Source organism: Erpetoichthys calabaricus, chromosome 2 (assembly GCF_900747795.2).
Source record: "Erpetoichthys calabaricus chromosome 2, fErpCal1.3, whole genome shotgun sequence".
Taxonomy (NCBI): domain Eukaryota; kingdom Metazoa; phylum Chordata; class Cladistia; order Polypteriformes; family Polypteridae; genus Erpetoichthys; species Erpetoichthys calabaricus.
This window is the reverse complement of record NC_041395.2, coordinates 82,915,725-82,936,363: the sequence shown is the minus strand read 5'-3', so window position 1 is coordinate 82,936,363 and position 20,639 is coordinate 82,915,725. Positions and strand designations below refer to the sequence as shown.

Here is a 20,639-nt window from a genome sequence, read left to right as displayed (position 1 = left end):
AGGATTACCTTTTGGTTTTAAGGTTGATGTTATCACACAGTACTTTGAGAAGAGTCTGTAGCTTTTTTTAGAGAATATTTTTGTGCCCCACAAGTCTCACCTTGGAGGTATTGCATTGTTTCATTTCTTGTACTTTATAGAATGTTTTGATGTTTTACTTTAGCAAACCTTTTCATTTTTATATAAATGTCACTTTATTTGCCATGTACAGTAGCTAGCAACTAAATCTGAATGAAATAAAATATTTTAAACACATGTACTAAATATTTTGTTTTTGATTAGTTTAACTTAAAGAAGCTAAAATAAATGTCACTACGGAAACATAAATATTGACACTGGCATTTGTCAAATGTGATTAATCTTTATCTGGAAATACAGTATATTATTATGTATTTTTTGCATGCATATATCCATACATACTATACATAGTAGTAAGCATTGTTTCTAGATGGAAGTACTAAATATAGACAAAGTACTAAACATCCCCAATTAGAGCATCACACAGAAATGAACTCTTTTCCCTAACAATTATATTGAAAAGAGTATGTAAACCAGTTTGAAGACATAACTACATGCCAATACATTACCCAAAGGAACTGGTCTTTTTATAATATGAATAATCTTGTGTATGCCATGAAAAAGCATCATAGTAATACACAGATTTAAAGAACATATTGTGAAGTGCAAATTTGAAAAGTACAGCTCAATTAATATATTGTATAAAGAGGAATGACACAGCTCATCTCTAAAAAACAAAAATATTAATAATTTTCATAGTCTGCTGCACTGTGAAATCTACCCTGAAAATAAAAATTTTGTTACATTTTGTTGAAATGGTACACTGAATGAAAGAGCAAACATTTGCTGATTTTCAACTGACAATTTTTTAATTACTTAAATTAGGAACACACTTCATATTTTAATACATTATAACTAATGATTCTAATGAGATAAACACTCATACTTTTAGCGCTTATAAACTGACATTAATATGCCAGTCAGAATTTTGACAATTTATATAATGAATACAAATATCTGCCCATTAATTATTGAAGTGATAAGCTTTGGAACAATAAGCATTAGTAAGAATTGGGGAAAACAACAGAAACATACATAGTGATGTTGTTAACCATTATTTATCTAAAAACCTAGTTCTGTTAATTGCAACCAAATTGCTGTACAGCAGAAATGATGACACTCCATGGTATTGGAGGGCTACACTGCATCAGTTCCAACATTCCAGGAGGTTTCACAAGTGTCTACAGAAATAAAACACTTGTCACCTTCCTGGTTGGTCAGTTTAACAGGGCAGACAGCTGCTAGCAAATAAAGTACAGCTAGCTACTCAGGACAAGATAGCAGCCACTCACTAAGGAAGAACACATTTTCTTGTGAGAAACAAACAAAGCAATAAACTGAAATATTTACTAAGAGTTTCTAATACGCTTAGAGCTTTTAGGTCTTTATACTAGTAAACAAATAACAAAACAATTTTATGTTTACTTTTGAAATGAATTAAAGCCACAAGCATATATTTTACCTTAAAATGTGTTTTGGTCTTTTTTATTTTTCTGCGAACCCTTCTTTCCTTTCTCATCTAATAAAATGGTATTTGTCATTTATATACTGCTCAAAAAATTAAAAGAACACTTTTTAATCAGAGTATAGCATCAAGTCAATGAAACTTCTGGGATATTGATCTGGTCAGTTAAGTAGGGCAGAGGGGGTTGTTCATCAGTTTCAGCTGCTTTGGTGTTAATGAAATTAACAACAGATGCACTAGAGGGGCAACAATGAGATGACCACCATAACAGGAATGGTTTAACAGGTGGAGGCCACTGACATTTTTCCCTACTCTTCTTTTCTGACTGTTTTTTCACTAGTTTTGCATTTGGCTATGGTCAGTGTCACTACTGGTAGCATGAGGCGATACCTGGTCCCTACAGAGGTTGCACAAGTAGTCCAACTTCTCCAGGAAGGCGCATCAATACGCACCATTGCCAGAAGGTTTGCTGTGTCTCCAAGCAGTCTCAAGGGCACAGAGGAGATTCCAGTAGACAGGCAGTTACTGTAGGAGAGCTGCACAGGGCTGTAGAAGGTCCTTAACCCATCAGCAGGACTGGTATCTGCTCCTTTGGTTAAGGAGGATCAGGATGAGCACTGCCAGAGCCCTACAAAATGACCTCCAGCAGGCCACTGGTGTGAATGTCTCTGACCAAACAATCAGAAACAGACTTCATATGGGTGGCCAGAGGGACAACGTCCGCTAGTGGGCCCTGTGCTCACTGCCCGCCATCGTGGAGCTCGACTGGCATTTGCCATAGAATACCAGAATTGTCAGGTCCACCACTGCCGCCATGTGCTTTTCACAGATGAGAGAAAGTTCACCCTGAGCACATGTGACAGCCGCGAAAGGGTCTGGAGAAGCTGTGGAGAACATTATGCTGCCTGTAACATCTTTCAGCATGATCGGTTTGTTGTTGGGTAAGTGATGGTCTGGGGAGGCATATCCATGGAAGGACGCACAGACCTCTACAGGAAAGACAATGGCACCTTGACTGCCATTAGGTATCGGGATGAAATCGAACACCTCTGAGGACATTATGTTTTGGTCCATCTGACATGGCCAGGAGCTCAGTGATGCCCTGGTCCAGATCTGGGAGATCCCCTAGGACACCATCCGTCGTCTAATTAGGAGCATGACCCGACATTGTCAGGCATGCATACAAGCAAGTGGGGGCCATACAAAGTACTGAGTACGATTTTGAGTTGCTACAATGAAATTTCGGCAAAATGGACTAGCCTACCGCATTACCCAGTCCACATCAGTACAGATATCCTGCATGAGTTTTTTATCCATTGAGATCTGATGTGTTTTCAAAGTGTTCCTTTAATTTTCTTGAGCAGTTTATGTAACAATGTCATTCAAGACTTCACATGTACAGCAACAGTGACTTTAACTTCACAGACAAATAAACCTACCACCCTAAAATGCAAACTGAGCAGTAGTAAAAAAAAATATTAAATATGGCATGCATATAAATATGTTTTTGCCATACAATAGGCAAATACTAAAGCAATAATTGAAATAATACAGAATAAATGCAACCAGATAAGACACTTAATTTATGCGCATGACCCTAGTATATTTCTCTAGATTTGAGCCTTTTCATGTAATTTAAAAGTAACAAAATATTACAGATAACATTATAGGAACAATTCAATACAAAATACTTTTTTGCAATAATTTGTTTAAGTAGAGACTGCTCTTTCTGTTCACAGTAATTTGTGAAATTATGCTTCTCGCCTGTATGTTTTTCATCTTCACTATAACTGGATCAGAGACTAAACTACTTAAAAATGGCTTCAGTGTGACATAAAAATTTGCCATAAGAAAGGGAAAGATCATAGCTACCTCAAAAATAATAGTCATTTTAAATATTTTCTGTGGTTTACATATAATTTTATTATGCTGATGCCTTTAATGAAAGAAACTTGTAAATGATAAGTACAACTGTTCCCATATTTCAAGAATCAGAGTGCTGACAGGAGTGACTTGCTTTGAATTGAAGAATAAGGTTTGGTGGTGAGGGATGAATCAGAAACTTTGTGTTTTATTCTTTAATGGGAAAACCTTTAATTCATTGTCTCGACACAAATACAATACTTGAACCGACTACAGAAACAGTATTTATTTAGCTGACAAATGTATCTAAAGTGATGCATAAAATACACAATATAATTGTTTCCTGCATATAATTTTTTACTATTTGACAACTGAACAGTCCAGATATGTTTTGAATTACAGGGGTAATTGGGATGAGAAATAAAAAAAAACAACCTTGTGGTTTCAGTCCAGTGATACAGTCAAAATGTTGCATGAACTACATATCCAATTAATAAGCTAGGAAATCCATCATTAAAATGTCATATAAAAGTTCCTTTAAAAAAACAGTGATACAGTAACAAGGCACAATTTTATTTGCTCAGGAATTTAAGAAAGAAACATTAAAGGTTAAACAGCATTAAAGAAATAGGTTTAACCTTTAGAAGTACATAAAAAAACATAATAAAATGTCACAATCTTTCAGCACACAAGGTGACAGATTCTTTGCATTATTAACTGCTGTAAGCGCAATTGCCTCAAATTCAATTACAGTTATTATGAGCCTTGTCAAAAATGTCACCAGCATTTAAACTTTCAACCTATAGAAACTGGGAATATAACAAAAGTGAACATTTTCTCCTGTCTTGACTTCAAGACCATACCATTAAACATAAATAAAAAATAAAATAAAACATTATTTCAACATTACATGAAAGTACATTAAAAATATAACAGAAAAATATTAATTATATCCATTAGAAGATTAACATAACACTCTCAAACCTTTCAAATTCAATTCAGAATTCCAACAAAAGTTTGTGAAATCCAGGAAACAGCCCTGGTCATGGTGCCAGTTTACTGCACAGCCCATTCACACATGCATCTGCCCCTGTTCTCATACAGGTGCCAGTTTTAAATTATAAGTTAACCTAACCAGAATGTCATTGGGAATGTAGGAGAAAAACCCACATGTACGATGTGCAAATACAACACTAACAATGACCTGTTGTGGAATTTGATCCCAGTATTCTGCATATCAGAAGAAGCAACCGGAACCAATGTGCTAAATTTAAAAAGGACTGTCTACTGACTTAGGCACAATGTGAAAAGTAAGAATTAAGACATTGCTTCAGTTCAACATATATCCACTATATCCAGTAAAATGTAGATAACAAAGATATACTTAGAGCTTCTGTAGCCTTTATTGCACTAAACCTGGAAAGGACAGATATGAGAATGATTATAAATGTAAGGTGTCATGAACCAAAAGGACAAGTGCCAAGTTAAGAGAAAAACTTGGTGTGGAGGTGATAAGTGTTGTGATGAGGACAAACAGACTATAATCATTTGGACATAAGAAGTGAAAGGTATATGATGACTGGGTGAAGACGAAGGTGTGCCAAGATGGAAGTGCAGGGGTTGAGACCAAGAGGGAGTGAAAGGCAGACATGGTTGAAGGTAGTATTAGACAACATGAAATGAATCGATTCTTACTCTAAAGCGGTTTTGGGGGCGATCAGGTAATCCTGGTAAATACAGAAAATGACTGTTAAACCAGTGATAAAGATTACGCTGGTCAAGCTAAATTACTTCTATGCTCCATGAAGATATGATATGCAAAGTTTAGCCCTGTATTATATTCTCTGTTTGCCTGAATATGACTGTGCTGTATGATACACCTATCATTCACCGCCATGGTTGATGGTGAAATTAAAATAATGCTCTTCTAATTTAGGTTACTTAATTTCATATGCTCTCGAAATTTGGTAAATGTTGAGAAACATCCTGGCACTTGCCCATCTTGTAATAAATATATTTCCCATTTTGCACAATGCAGCTCCCCAAACCCCATCTCTTTTTTACCCTGGGCTTGTCAAGGTATTATGACACATAATGACATCTATGACGACTCTGGATTCAGAACATTCTAATTGTGGTAGGTAATTAATTCCACATTTTCTGTCCCCAGTTCTTACTTTTTTGCTTTAACCTAGACCTATGATCAGCCCTTAAGACAAATGGTACCCCACAATCCTTTCCATATTCTTTTTAATTTTTCAAGTTTGCTGCTTCCAAGTTTTACTAATGATGCAAATGCCGGTTACCTTTTTCTTTCAAATATATTTATATATGAGCTTATCTTCTTGACTGCTGTGTACACATATCCACCTGCAGGGTCCATTCTTTTTATTTAATTAGTTCAGTTTATTTGTGGATGCATTTTAAAGAAGATGTTTTTACATAATACTTTAAACTTATAGATTTATATATACTGTATGATACAATTAATTACATTGCTTTTCACCATTTATTTTAAGTAAATGAAGAAGAAAAAAAATCCATTAATATTCTTACTTGCTTATTGCTGTTAACGTTGCTGGACATACAACTTATGCCAGCAGCAACACAACTTGCTGTACCACTGGGCCATAACACAAATGGATTTTATAAACCTAAAACCATGAAAGACTAAAGCTAGAGTTGATATAAAAAAGTATTATGCACAGTCATAAATGAGTAAGTGAGCCCAGCAATGTTATTCTGAAACTTCAACTCTTCTTCCTGTACCCATAATTTCACTCTTTCAGTCAATACTGAAACCTATTACTCTAGGTGAGAGTATGATAAGGACCAGCTAACAAACTGAAAGATTTATGTGAGAATTTGCATATATAGTACCTTTGCATCTGCACTGATCTTTTGCCTATCCTATTATTTGTAAACCTAACTTTAAAGTACTCACACTCTTTCCAATATCAGGGCTATTAGCAGTAACTACTCCCTCTTCACCACAAAGAAAACAGTACATTCCTCCCAGGGAGAACACCATGACCACATACTTTTAACTGCTGATTCTCATGTTAAGGTAATCATACTCAGCTGTGACCCATTCCAGAGTACACAGTCAAACAAGATCAAGAAAAAACATTATCTACGTACAGTTAGGTCCATAAATATTTGGACAGAGACAATTTTTTTCTAATTTTGGTTCTGTACATTACCACAATGAATTTTAAATGAAACAACTCAGATGCAGTTGAAGTGCAGACTTTCAGCTTTAATTCAGTGGGGTGAACAAAACGATTGCATAAAAATGTGAGGCAACTAAAGCATTTTTTTAACACAATCCCTTCATTTCAGGGGCTCAAAAGTAATTGGACAAATTAAATAACTGGAAATAAAATGTTCATTTCTAATACTTGGTTGAAAACCCTTTGCTGACAATGACAGCCTGAAGTCTTGAACTCATGGACATCACCAGATGCTGGGTTTCCTCCTTTTTAATGCTCTGCCAGGCCTTTACTGCAGTGGCTTTCAGTTGCTGTTTGTTTGTGGGCCTTTCTGTCTGAAGTTTAGTCTTCAACAAGTGAAATGCATGCTCAATTGGGTTAAGATCAGGTGACTGACTTGGCCATTCAAGAATTTTCCACTTCTTTGCTTTAATAAACTCCTGGGTTGTTTTGGCTGTATGTTTTGGGTCATTGTCCATCTGTATCATGAAACGCCGCCCAATCAATTTGACTGCATGTAGCTGGATTTGAGCAGACAGTATGTCTCTGAACACCTCAGAATTCATTCGGCTGCTTCTGTCCTGTGTCACATCATCAATAAACACTAGTGTCCCAGTGCCACTGGCAGCCATGCACGCCCAAGCCATCACACTGCCTCCACCGTGTTTTACAGATGATGTGGTATGCTTTGGATAATGAGCTGTTCCACGCCTTCTCCATACTTTTTTCTTGCCATCATTCTGGTAGAGGTTGATCTTGGTTTTTTCTGTCCAAAGAATGTTTTTCCAGAACTGTGCTGGCTTTTTTAGATGTTCTTTAGCAAAGTCCAATCTACCCTTTCTATTCTTGAGCCTTATGAGTGGCTTGCACCTTGCAGTGCACCCTCTGTATTTACTTTCATACAGTATTCTCTTTATGGTAGACTTGGATATCGATAAGCCTACCCCCTGGAGAGTGTTGTTCACTTGGTTGGCTGTTGTGAAGGGGTTTCTCTTCACCATGGAAATGATTCTGCGATCATCCACCACTGTAGTCTTCTGTGGACGTCCAGGTCTTTTTGCGTTGCTGAGTTCACCAGTGCTTGCTTTCTTTCTCAGGATGTACCAAACTGTAGATTTTGCCACTCGTAATATTGTAGCAATTTCTCGGATGGGTTTTTTCTGTTTTCACAGCTTAAGGATGGCTTCTTTCACCTGCATGGAGAGCTCATTTGACCGCATGTTGTCTGTTCACAGCAAAATCTTCCACATTCAAGCACCACACCTCAAATCAACTCCAGGCCTTTTATCTGCTTAATTGATAATGACATAACGACGGACTTGCCCACACCTGCCCATGAAACAGCCTTTGAGTGAATTGTCCAATTACTTTTGAGCCCCTGAAATGAAGGGATTGTGTTAAAAAAATGCTTTAGTTGCCTCACATTTTTATGCAATCGTTTTGTTCACCCCACTGAAAGCTGAAAGTCTACACTTCAACTGCATCTGAGTTGTTTCATTTAAAATTCATTGTGGTAATGTACAGAACCAAAATTAGAAAAAAGTTGTCTCTGTCCAAATATTTATGGACCTAACTGTATAGTACTGTACACACAGTACAGTTAAACACTTCAAATGCTTGAACTAGTTACTCCAGAGTGACAATCCTGGAGTACTACTACTACTACTACAAGTAAAGGCCTTAGTAGTGCCTTACTATGTTATTTATGAAATAGAAGAGAAGATGCACCCTTGGTAAAGTCTTAAACAGAAATGAATGTAAAGTATGCAAATACCACTGCAGCTCCACAAATCCACAAGAGAATGATGTGTAAAAGCATTTTCAGGGTATTTAAAATGTGTTTCACCTCTGACAAGATATTGTTAGATACATAGGCATAAACCTCCAAATTGACAAAATTATGTAAAAAGGAGAAGCAAAAATAAAATGATACTTCAGTTATTTGAAATATTTGCCAGACTGAAAACTGTAAAAGCGACAATTGCAACTTTATCATCTAAGCAACCTTAGATACAGCTGCTCAAGACAGATTTAACTGTTAAACTACAAAGACTACAGCATTTGGTGTACAGTGGTATATGTAACTATCAGATATACAAAAAACAATTAATTATTAGTAAATTATTATTATTATTATTAAATTTTTATAACAGAGACCTAAACAGAATTTCAGTTAGGAAGTAAGTCAGTTAATGTAAACAAATAAACAGTTTTTCATGAAGGTAGGAAAAAAATAGCAAAAATATTCAGTGGAAGCATTAGAATATACCAAGATGAACAGGATTTACAATGAAAACATTTATAGTAGTGAATCCTAGCAAAAAACACAGTAGTTAGGTGTTAGAAAGTCATGGACAACCATGAAACTTTATTAATTCAGAGCCAACCTTTAAACCCCCTCTAATGCACAAGATATAACAAAACCTTTGAGACATACAATAAATATTCTAACAGAATTATGCAAGCTTAGCACATGATCATTCTGCTTCTAAGCTTAAACAAAACCTTACTTCTCCACCACCCATAGCTAGTAAATCAAGCACATTTTGGCCAGCTGAGCCGTTCTCCCCAGCTGGGCTAAGAATCATGGGTCAACAAGCTCAGCTGGCAGTAAATGCAGCTGGTACAATGTCTATGACAGGGTTGAGTATCTCCTGCATATGCACAACACAATAACAATGAAAACAAATAATAAAGCACATATTAAGGATAAATGTTTAAGGATAAATTCCACACAAAAGTTGGGAAACGTTTGTCCAAACAGAGAATCATGAACTCCTGTAGCAAGAATTAACTTTGGTTGAAAGTAACACCTTAAGAATTTCTAAATCTGAATAATACTCTGAAAATTCTCTGTAAATAAGACCTAAAAAGCTATGTTGCACTGAAATGCCAAAATATTTCTTGTGTTGGTTTGGCATTAAACAAATCACCACAGTAAGAGTGTGTTGGTAGGCCATTTATCTTATTCAAGCAGCAAGGAAAAAATATCACCAGTGTCCTTAGTGATCTTGGGTAAGTTGGAGTGGTATATGAGGCATTGTTGTGGTTTTATTTTTATTTAAATAAATGGTTTAAACACATATTTAAAAGCAGAACATATTTTTTCATTAAACAGTGATTTGTTTATTTTTAGTTAAATGGGGCAATTCACTTTACTATCAAAAGTAGAATATAAGTAGAATATGGAGATCTATAAAGTGTTTATTCCCCATTTAAAGAAATAGTGAGATTTTGTTTTCAAACAAACAGTTTGAATTTACATTTAAACAAACATTTAATTGCAAGTGGTACCCAATAAATAACAATACGTAAAAGGCAGAAGTTGTAACTGCTTATAAGAAAAGTTCAAAAAGACATTTTAAAAGAATTGTAATGTATGGACATGGACGTTGAGGCCAAAAACAAAGTGGTGGACATCAACTGATAAAAGCATCAGATTTGTTATGCTTTAAGTATGTCTGCAAATCACTTGTATTTGAAAATTTTGCATTTTGAAGCAATACTGGTATCTAGCCTCCTTTAAGTTTTCCTGCTCTCTTTTATTGTCTATTTTGAAACCAAAATAAATCTGAAGTGAAGTAGTTAGGCATGGCTTCAAAATAATGTCTATTTTCAATGCCTTCCGTTTCTATTGTTCACTAATGGGATGGCATCTTCATCCCAAGGCAGTTGCTCCAAAAATACTGCAATATTTTACTGTCTAATCATTACTTGGAAGGATGATATTCTAATAAGACTGACTTTCAGAGTGTCAGCAAAACATTGTTGGTGATTATTGATTAATTCAGGTAATGCTAGAGTTTAGTATTGTAGTGTCCTTGTATTCTTAATGCTCCTGCTCATTTTTTAAATTATTATTGAACATTTCAATTGCTACTGCTTGATCACATTTTACCAATGAAGAGTCCTCTAAATCAGTTTAAGCACTGTCTTGGCAGCCTTTACACATTTTACTTATATGTGTGTTGTTCAGGTATTCTGGTTTCCCTCATAACCCAGAACAACACACAGTTTACAGGCAACCCTAAATTGGCCCTTGCCAATTAGTATACAAAAACTAGGAATATGAATAACTGAATGAATACCATGGACGAACTTATTTAATTATTGTTAAGTAAATGCACCACATCATTCAAAACAAACATGCAAACCTGGATAGGATATCAGTTTATAACAAAGTACACTCACATTATATATAAACTTACTCAAATTTAGAAAATATTAATGTAAAGAAGAAAACATTTGTCTACTTGTGCAAATTTAAACATAACAAAGAGGACAACCAGATCAAGAGATTACCAGAACGTGCTGTGCAATAGCAGTGCGACTAACTTCTCCCTTGTACTGCTAATTATAATTAAAAGGAATGTATATACAGTAAAACATTCAAAAAAATTAAGACATACAATGGATTCGGGTAATGTAACAAACATGCAAACCTGGATAGGATATCAGTTTATAACAAAGTACACTCACATTATATATAAACTTACTCACATTTAGAAAATATTAATGTAAAGAAGAAAACATTTGTCTACTTGTGCAAATTTAAACATAACAAAGAGGACAACCAGATCAAGAGATTACCAGAACGTGCTGTGCAATAGCAGTGCGACTAACTTCTCCCTTGTACTGCTAATTATAATTAAAAGGAATGTATATACAGTAAAACATTCAAAAAAATTAAGACATACAATGGATTCGGATAATATTTGGACCCCTTCATTTTTTCACATTTGGTTATGTTGCAACCTTATACTAAAATCATGTAAAATCTTCCCTACATCAAGCAACACTCAATTCCCTAGAATAACGAATCAAAAACAGCATTTTAGATATTTTGCAAATTTATTATAAATAAAAAAAAACTGAAACTCACACAAGTGTTTTGACTCTTTGCTAGGATACTAGAAACTGGCTCAGAGGCATCCTATTTTATTGATCATCAGTGAGATGTTTTTTCACCTGTTTCTGGAGTCCACTTGTGGTAAATTCAATTGATTGGACATCATTAGAAAAGGGACACACCTGTTTATATAAGGTCCCACAGCTGATAATGTGTATCCAAGCAAAAACCAAACCATAAGGTTTGAGGAATTGACTGTAGAGTTTAATGACAAGATTGTGTTGAGGCACTGATTTGAAGAAGGCTAAAGTTCCTACAGCATTGAAGGTTCCCAAAGACACGGTTGCCATCATAATTCTTAAATGTAAAAAGACTGAAACACCTACAAATGATAAACAGAGTAATTGTGGTATATGGGTCATGCTAAGAAAGGTGACCGAAAACCCAATGGTTGCTGTAGCTAAGCTTCAGAGAACATGTGTGGAGAAGGGAAAAACTTCCACTGCAACACTCCACTGATCTGGGTTTTATGAAAAGACACATGTTAGCCTGCCTGGAGTTTTCAAACAGACTCTTAAAGGACTCTGTGACAGTGAGAAACAAGATATTCTGGTCTAATGAAACCAAGATTAATGTCATGTCCGGAGGAAACCAGGCACCGCTCATCACCTATTCAATACCATTCTAACGGTGATGTACAGTATTTTGGTGGTAGCATCATGCTGTGGGGTTGTTTCTCAGGGGCAGGGACTGAGAGACTAGAGGTGGCTGAGAGAAAGCTAAATGCAGCAAAGTATAGATATATTCTTAATAAAACCCTGTTCCAGACCACCATGGATTTCAGACTGGACTGAAGGTTTCCCTTCAAACAGGACAATGGCCCTGAACACAAAGTAATGACAACACATGAGTGGCTTGGGAACTCTGGGAATGTCTTTGAGCCCGGACTTGAATCTAATCAAATATCTCTGGAGAGACTTGAAAATAGCTTTCCACTGATGGTCACTATCCAGCATGACAAGAGTTTGAGAGGATCTAAAGGGAAGAATGACAAAAAAATCCCAAAATCCAGGTGTGCAAAGCTTGTTCCATCATACCCAAACAAACTCCAAGTTAAATAAATTTAAATGATTTTAGCAGAAGGCTTCACCATATAAACTTATGAGAATGTTAGGGGGCCTCAATACTTTCTGAATCCATTGCAGGTTTGCAAAAATATATATACTATTATATACTACATATACTATTAGATTTTATTTCCACTGAATTTATATTTTATCATTTATTAAACTCAATCGTACTATTGTTCTACACTCTTTTGTACTTTGTAAACCATATTATGAGGAGATGCTGTCACCGAAACACCAAACAATAATGACCATAACATACCCTTTTCTAAGCTCCCTTAATCTTGACAGGGAAATTTAAGGGACCAAACCCTACTCTTAACTATAAGATTTTATTGCATTAAAAATTACAAAACTGAGGATGTTCTGCAAGAACAAATATAGTCAGTATAAACATTATATTAATAAATTTAAGCTTATAAACTATTATAAATTGAAACATTTTCGAATATGTAATTATTCTGGTACTGAATACTCAATTAACAATGACATCTTTAACAAATAGAGCAATATAAGGTCTAATATTAGAACTAATTTCCTAATGGAGAAAAACCTCTTTTTTAAATAAGGTATAAAAAGTTTAATTCTTTTTTTCTATTATACAGTACACTCTTTGCATATAAAACTTTTAAAGTTTACAAGCAGAATCCCCAATGTCTTAATAGCCAATTCACAGTCATAAATGGTGATTAAGTCTTTAATGCAAAGATATTAGTCAATTTCTGTACAGTAAACAATGAAAAGGTCAAAAGCTGGTTCATTAGGCATTGAAGCAAAGTTGGGCTTATTAGGGGAACCATTATTGTCTGGTTACATAAATGAAGGACAAACAATTAAGAGATTAAGAAAATAAATGCATTCAGAGATTTAACTTCAACAGAATTGAAACTAATTACACTGAAATTAGTTTATAAAATTATATATGACAGTACTTTTAATATAAACACTAAGTTATACACAAAGTGTACAAATATTCTATTCTGAAATACATATTCAATTCTTTTAGCCCATGTTTGAAACATTTTTGTAATTAGAAACATTTAAAATTAGGTTGGCATGTTCACATGTAGCAATTTCAAAAATGCAATGCTTAAAAACAAATCCTAAAACAACTTAATTTAATACAAACTCTTTAGTTGTGACCATCACTATACTATCACTATTCATTCATTTTAAGAAGAAAGAAGGAAAGACAAATTTCAATTACATGATCCAGATTATTTGTTTTACTTACACTGCTTGTCTCGAATGGAGTACAAAACCCAAATTCTGTTCATATGGTCATTGCTGCCGAATGTAAGATCACCACTGACAAGTAGCAACAAGAGGCCTAAACTTTTCCATCGCACTTTCTCACTCACTCTCTGTCTCTCTCTCTCTCTTTTCCTCTCTGCTGAAGCTTCCTCAACAACTGTCTCCAATTTGTCAGTTCAAGTGTCAAGACAGCACAGGGCATATGCATGCCTGCATGGGTGTGCGTTCTTACGCATGAATGCAGTACAAGCTTATAACCAGAGAAGGAGGCACACAGGCAGACCCCCTCCGTAGTTAAAGGGCAGTGGCAGCTGGGACACCTTCTGTCACAGCTGTTGAACAGTCTCACTTTAAGTATGCCTGACTCACTCATTGTTTTGCATCTCACATGGATTCTCAGATCTAGTTTTCACTTGAAAAGGTTTGTAAAGAATCAGGTATAACTTGCACTACAGTATGTGAGATTTTATTCTTTCTGTGTTATGGGAATAAATGTAAAACAGAACAACCTGATTTATTCTGGTTAAAATTTATTAAATTTAGAGATGAACAGTATTTTAAAAGGAAACTAACATAAACAAAGAAATTTAACTTGTGATCGTTTTTCATTTGTTGGAAAGAAGCAACATCCGATTCATATTGTAAAGTATAAATGGAATAAAAATAACACAGCAAAATTCCCAGTGTTAAATTAACTCTTAAAGTGTATTTATGGGCCCACAGTTTTGGGGGTTATTTTCATACTGTAAGAGCTAATTTAAGACTGGTGATTTTGCTGTGGAGGTTAATGAATTGGATTCAGCTCCTTCCTTATCAGTAAGAACTCTGAGTCTGCACTCAGTAAACAGTGTTATACAACAATATAAAAAACTGTCTGTATTTGAATAATACAAAGCTCTACACAAAGGATGTCTCCTATTTTGTTGTAAAAGTATTTTTTAAAAACTGTAATCAATATACAATCTGTTTAAGTAGCTAATTTGTATAATTTTATTCTTTTTGTAAATCTTTACTCAAATAAAGCACATAAATCATATTTGTTGATATAAATAAACAGGATAAAACAGAATTCATCTGATTTCAATTAGCGGACAAATAATATACATTTTCAAAGAAATGTCATGTCTCTAGGTTCAGCAAAAACACTTCACAATTACAGAGTAACCAAACATGATATTGATAAGATAAAACCTAAAGAGAGGTCTTACTCTATGGTTCTGAGTCTTAAAGGTGAAAGGTGATCTCCTGCTAAATCAGCTAAAATATTCAGAGGCTGTGTAGTATTTACATGTAAGGGAACTAGTGCACAACTTATTAATATATCAATTCCAAGCAAAAGTCTATAGGTTTATCACTGTTTTACAGTTTCAAGATCTTAGCTTTGCAAAAACTAACACTTTGTCTCCTTTTCCTAAATGGTGCACTTATCTAATTATAAGTTTAAATAATGAACCCTTAAGTAATTGCTAAAATTTACACCTAATTAACAACAAGTGTTCTTGATTGTCTTCTAAAATTTATGCTGTTTTAAATACAGTGGAACATACTGTCAACTGTGGTACTTTCTTACATGGGAAAAGAAATACAAAACAATAAGTAAACTAATATTACACAAAGCCTCTCATAGACCAAAAAAAGTACACATATTAAAATTAATTAATCATTGTGAAGGACAGCCGGGTCCCATGCCCGGCAGGGACGCCCCTACTGCATCTGTTCCGGGGGAGCTACCATGGACAGCTCAATACCTCCCCCGGGACGCTTGGTGGCAGCCTCCCTGGCAGACGATGATTCCCCAACCTGGCGCATGGCTCCATGGGAGATGGAGTCCTCCACAGCCTGGTTGGGGGCTCGGAATAGCCGTCAGGGGGATCTGCATGGAGTCTGCAGCCCGGCTGGTCAAATCTTCAGCCCCACCCGGAAATGCGATTAAGGCCAGGTGATCAAGCACCTGGAATGCTTCTGGGTGGGGTATAAAAAAGGCCAGCCACCACCACTCAGGAGAGCCAGAGTCGGGAGGAGGAGGACTAAGCCTGAGGAGGAGTGGTGGAGCCAGAAGCAATATTATCGTTATTGTGAGTGTTTTGGGGACTGTGTTGGGCCTGTGGGACACGAGGAAGGCGTGCCCCACGGCTGAAGAAAAATAAAAAAGTGTATTATTTAAGTACGTGGCTGAAAATCGAGAGTACGCCTTATGAGAAGGATTTAAGAGTCGTAGTGGACTCTACGCTATCAACTTCCCGACAGTGTTCATAAGCCATTAAGAAGGCAAACAGAATGTTAGGTTATATAGCACAATGTGTTGAGTACAAGTCTAAGGAGGTTACTTGTTATTTATATTCCTATGTTATCTTATGTTCCTCTTTTTATTTAGGTACGGCCCTGGAAGATGGGTGCAGAAGAAACAATATAAGAATTGAGGGTATACCTGAGAAACGAGAAAACTCAAGCCCAGTGAAATTTGCAGTAGAATTACTCTCTAAAATAATTGGAGATGATTTTAAACTCGACATTGAGATAGCAGCTGCTTATCGCACATACAGATCAAGCACCTTTAACCCTAGGTCTTTTATTGTCCGCTTTGAGCGATTACGATGTAAGCTTGATGTGATGGCACTTCTCAGACACAAGCAAGAGATTATATTTGAAAATAATCTTATTCGTATTTTCCCCGACTTCTCACCATTAACAGCTGCAAAACGCGCAGCCTACTTTAACATTAAAAAGTTGCTACAGAAAGCCGTTATCAAATACAGCCTCTTGTATCCCGCAAAAACTGAAAGTGGAAGTTCAAGACCAATAATATGTATTTCCAAGCAAGGAGGAAGCTGAAAAGGAACTAAAGAAGCTGTTTCCGACACTTTTTTGAAAGTTAATAAGGAGCCGTATTCTGTCAAGACATGGGAAGGACCTAACATCTGCTGTTTGATCCACTTTTAAAGAGACTGGTATTATAATTATACATCCTTTTCTTTACTTGGACATTATATGTTTATGTCTTAATTACAGTTATAGATGCGAGTGTGGAAGTAATTAAAGTAGGGTTGTTTTTTTTTTTTTTACTACCTTAAAGTAGACTGTTTAACATCATACTCTTGGTTTGTTGCTATTTCTACTATTTCTACTATTACATTATACTACTATATTAGGATTTACTATGTTTATCCTAGACTACTTTTTAAAATCATTCCCAGGGTTCTTTCTTTTATTATCTTAATATCTTAAAATTGCTGAAGATTATTTTAAGCTTAAAGACTGTTAATGATTATATTTTCGGCAGACAGTATTTAGAATTCAGCTGCAATAGATATCTCTTTGTTTTAATTCTCTAACGCTGCTGCGGAGTGGGGTTTGTTTTGTTTTGGACGTGCTCTGACTCTTTGTATGTCAGAGGACCGGGACATCGCGAAGTGGGATCAAGCCTCATGTGGGGAGGCAAAATGGGGGAGTGGGGGGATAAAGGGGGGAGAGAAGGAGAGCAGGCTATATCTAATCTATTCTTCTAATCCTTATAACTATAAATATCAATGCAACAATAGGCTAAAAAGCAATAACTCATGAGGAATTTTGAAATTAAGATTAAAACTGTCTCACTACCAGTTAAGACTATAAAATGACATTAAAAACTCAGAATCAATGTCTCCATGATGGGACAGTTAACTTTGTGAGCTGGAATGTTAAAGGCCTGAATCACGAATTAAAGAGAAAGAAAGTATGCTCTCACCTAACAGGCTTAAACGCTAAAATAGTATTTTTACAGGAGACCCACTTACTAAGCAAGGATCAGTTCAGACTACAAAAAGACTGGACTGGCCATATGTTCCATTCTAGCTTTATAAAGAAAACTAGAGGGGTGGGAATTCTCATACACAGAACAGTTCCATTTGTAGCATCAGATGTAGTATCGGACCCTGAAGTGATGGTCATGTGCAACTATTTTAACAGTAAAATGATTTTGATAAATGTTTATGCACCCAATGTCAATGATAAGGAATTCATGCAAAATCTATTTGCATCCATTCCCAATGTGAACACTCATAAAATTATAATGGCTGGGGACTTTAATTATGTATTTAAATCCACTCTTAGATAGGACTCCTGTGACAGGGGGACGCCATCTAACACTGCAAAGACAATTACACAGTTTTTAAATGACCACAACTTATCAGACCCCTGGAGGTTTCTTAACTGAAAACTCAAGAACATATTCGTTCTACTCACCAGTGCATTATAGCTACTCAAGAATTGATTATTTTTTTATAGATAATAATTTCCTGCCTACGATTAAATCGTGCAAATACGACACAATTGTAATCTCCGACCATGCCCCTCTAGTCTTGGATCTAAAATCATTAAGCCCCTCACACTTACCTCACAGATGGCATTTTAACCCTCTTCTATTGGCAGACGAGAACTGCACAGAATTTATATCCAAACAAATCAGCTTCTTCCTAGAGACAAACACGCCCACAGAGGTTTCTGCAGGAACACTCTGGGAAACTCTAAAGGCCTTCTTAAGAGGTCAGATTATTTCATATCTTTCCCACAGAGATAAATTAGAAACCAAGAAAGTGTCAGAGCTAAGAAGCGAAATTACTAGAATAGATGAAGAACAAGCCAGGCGTCCAAGTGAAGCTCTTCACAGGAAAAGGCAAGCCCTGCATACAGAACTTCACATCTTAACAACTAAAGAAACTGAATAACTTATTTATAAGTCAAGACATCATTACTATGAACACGGAGAAAAAGCTAATAAGCTTTTAGCTCAACAAATTCACAAACAAGAAGTTCGGAATGCAATACCAGTAATCACCAACACGAATGGAGAAGAAATCATTGACCATAAAAATATAATGCACGCATTTAGAGATTATTATAAATCCTTATATTCTACTGAGTTCAAAGAAGACAACACACAATCTAATGCATTTCTGGATGCATTACAGACACCACAAATAGATGCTTTAAGTGCTGAGGAACTGGATAAACCTCTGATGCTAACAGAATTACTAGATGCTATAAAGTCACTTCAAAGCGGGAAATCAGCAGGCCCTGATCGTTACCCCGTAGAATTTTATAAGAAATTCTCCACTCAGCTAGCTCCCCTCTTATTGGCAACATTTACAGAAGCTAGAGACAACCAAATACTACCTCAAACATTTCGTCAAGCATTAATCACTGTCTTTCCTAAACAAAATAAGGACTTGTTACAATGTGCATCATACAGACCAATTTCACTCCTGAATAATGATGTTAAGATACTCTCAAAAATTTTAGCTAGAAGGATGGAAAAAGTGCTGCCCTCGGTAATATCACAGGATCAAACTGGATTTATTAAAGGCCGACACCTATCTTCCAATCTCCGACGCTTGTTTAATGTTATATATTCACCAGCAAAATCAAACACCCCAGAGATATTACTATCATTAGATACAGAAAAAGCATTTGATATGATTGAATGGAACTACCTTTTCACTGCACTGGAGAAATGTGGGTTTGGCCCGAATATTTGTGCATGGATCAAACTACTGTATACCAATCCAGAAGCTTCAGTTTGTATTAACATTTGCTCAGACTACTTTAAGCTAGAACGTGGTACCAGACAAGGATGATCCTCATCACCACTGCTGTTTGCAATCGCCATTGAACCACTGGCGGTTCACTGTCGAAATTCGATCAGATAAAGGGGATTGTCAGAGAAGGACTGGAACAGAAAATTTCTCTATATGCAGATGATATGATTTTATATACAGTGGTGTGAAAAACTATTTGCCCCCTTCCTGATTTCTTATTCTTTTGCATGTTTGTCACACAAAATGTTTCTGATCATCAAACACATTTAACCATTAGTCAAATATAACACAAGTAAACACAAAATGCAGTTTGTAAATGGTGGTTTTTATTATTTAGGGAGAAAAAAAAATCCAAACCTACATGGCCCTGTGTGAAAAAGTAATTGCCCCCTGAACCTAATAACTGGTTGGGCCACCCTTAGTAGCAATAACTGCAATCAAGCGTTTGCGATAACTTGCAATGAGTCTTTTACAGCGCTCTGGAGGAATTTTGGCCCACTCATCTTTGCAAAATTGTTGTAATTCAGCTTTATTTGAGGGTTTTCTAGCATGAACCGCCTTTTTAAGGTCATGCCATAGCATCTCAATTGGATTCAGGTCAGGACTTTGACTAGGCCACTCCAAAGTCTTCATTTTGTTTTTCTTCAGCCATTCAGAGGTGGATTTGCTGGTGTGTTTTGGGTCATTGTCCTGTTGCAGCACCCAAGATCGCTTCAGCTTGAGTTGACGAACAGATGGCCGGACATTCTCCTTCAGGATTTTTTGGTAGACAGTAGAATTCATGGTTCCATCTATCACAGCAAGCCTTCCAGGTCCTGAAGCAGCAAAACAACCCCAGACCATCACACTACAACCACCATATTTTACTGTTGGTATGATGTTCTTTTTCTGAAATGCTGTGTTCCTTTTACGCCAGATGTAACGGGACATTTGCCTTCCAAAAAGTTCAACTTTTGTCTCATCAGTCCACAAGGTATTTTCCCAAAAGTCTTGGCAATCATTGAGATGTTTCTTAGCAAAATTGAGACGAGCCCTAATGTTCTTTTTGCTTAACAGTGGTTTGCGTCTTGGACATCTGCCATGCAGGCCGTTTTTGCCCAGTCTCTTTCTTATGGTGGAGTCGTGAACACTGACCTTAATTGAGGCAAGTGAGGCCTGCAGTTCTTTAGACGTTGTCCTGGGGTCTTTTGTGACCTCTCGGATGAGTCGTCTCTGCGC

General features: G+C 36.0%; 1 protein-coding gene across 4 annotated transcripts in view; it reads right to left on the bottom strand.

Annotated features, from left to right (window-relative positions):
• mef2d (myocyte enhancer factor 2d) overlaps window positions 1-20,639 on the bottom strand; it is a 266,627-nt gene that overhangs the window by 120,126 nt on the left and 125,862 nt on the right. Inside the window, exon 1 of one of the 4 annotated variants that reach the window (XM_051923307.1) lies at window positions 13,829-13,918. The exons of the other annotated variants lie outside the window; for them this stretch is intronic. The gene's annotated coding sequence lies outside the window, so the exon portion shown is untranslated. Of the gene's footprint in view, window positions 1-13,828; window positions 13,919-20,639 lie in introns of those variants that run through there. 4 annotated transcript variants of the gene reach the window in all.